At 51.0% G+C, this 1,191-nt stretch overlaps 1 protein-coding gene across 2 annotated transcripts in view; it reads left to right on the top strand.

The window, feature by feature from the left end:
* hivep2a (HIVEP zinc finger 2a) overlaps positions 1-1,191 on the top strand; it is a 34,435-nt gene that overhangs the window by 13,783 nt on the left and 19,461 nt on the right. The gene's annotated exons all lie outside the window — the stretch shown is intronic.

Here is a 1,191-nt window from a genome sequence, read left to right as displayed (position 1 = left end):
AGCTCGGGTCAGTCGGTCCTGGAGCGTTACCCAGAATCCTTCAGCTGGATGGAACTGTATGCAGACGATGTCTTCAACTTAACGACCACCGCTAAGATTAGCTGTGTAACCACAGCAGCTAATGTAGTCCATATAGCTAATAGTGCTAAGAGTTAGCCACCAAGCATCTCGATGTTCTGACCTCATCAGAGATCGTCGAGACGTCGAGACGTCGAGACGTCACGTCTGAAACAACAAAGAAAAGACGACAAATCAAAAAACACACCAAGGTGAAGGAGTGAGGAGATGAAGGAGGAGGAGGAGGAGGAGGAGGAGGAGGAGGAGCAGGTGCTACTGACAGCACCTTCATCTGTTCAATATGGTGTCGTCAGTGTGTGTGTGTGTGTGTGTGTGTGTGTGTGTGTGTTCTATTTAAAGAACTCTGTTTTTCCTGTTGTCTTTAAAACTCTGTCGTTTCAGTGAAAATGAACTGAATGAACACACACACACACACACACACACAGACACACACACACACACACACAGTATTTTACCACTGGTCCGGACCATGGGCTGTTCCAGAGACCCTCCTGGTCCAATGACCTTTAAATGATGGATGCGGCCCACTTTTCTAAAGGTGGGGAGCTTGTCTAGCATGTGGTCCACACTCTGGACCACCAACCGTGAGACCTGTATTTCACTGTTATGTGTGGGCTGAGTAAGTGGCCCACGTGGGTCATGAATCGAGCCCGAGCGGTCCGTGGAGGGAGTCGTTGTGAATGAGAAGACGGACTTTACGACTTTTACGACTTTACGTTCAGCTAGCGCCCACGGCGTCTGTTGCTGCGACTTCAGTAGAAGCTGTTTTAGCCTGATCTGTGTTTTATGAGGCTGTAACAGCGCCCTCCTCCAGGCCCGTCAGCAGAACAGCGGTTCCAGCGCCTCGCTCTCTGTCACATAAATACCAGCAACAAAAGCCTTAATTGGAGCCAGTTTGGGCCGCGAGAGCGAGAGTGCTGCTAATGACCTGGCCCACGTGGGCTGCTGTGACTGATCTTACTGCTGCTGTTTTAGAGCTTTCTGACGCAACGCTGCGAAAAACTGTCCTCCAGGGGTGAGACAGGTCTGAGAGGAAGAACCCAGTCAGCACTGTAAAAGTCAGAGCTGCCGGGAGGAGGAGGAGGAGGAGGAGGAGGAGGAGGAGGAGGAGGA

The sequence above is a fragment of the Cynoglossus semilaevis genome, chromosome 7, assembly GCF_000523025.1.
Source record: "Cynoglossus semilaevis isolate Cse_v1.0 chromosome 7, Cse_v1.0, whole genome shotgun sequence".
In the NCBI taxonomy this organism is placed as follows: Eukaryota; Metazoa; Chordata; class Actinopteri; order Pleuronectiformes; family Cynoglossidae; genus Cynoglossus; species Cynoglossus semilaevis.
The sequence above is the reverse complement of the archived record's forward strand: the minus strand, read 5'-3'. Positions and strand labels throughout refer to the sequence as shown.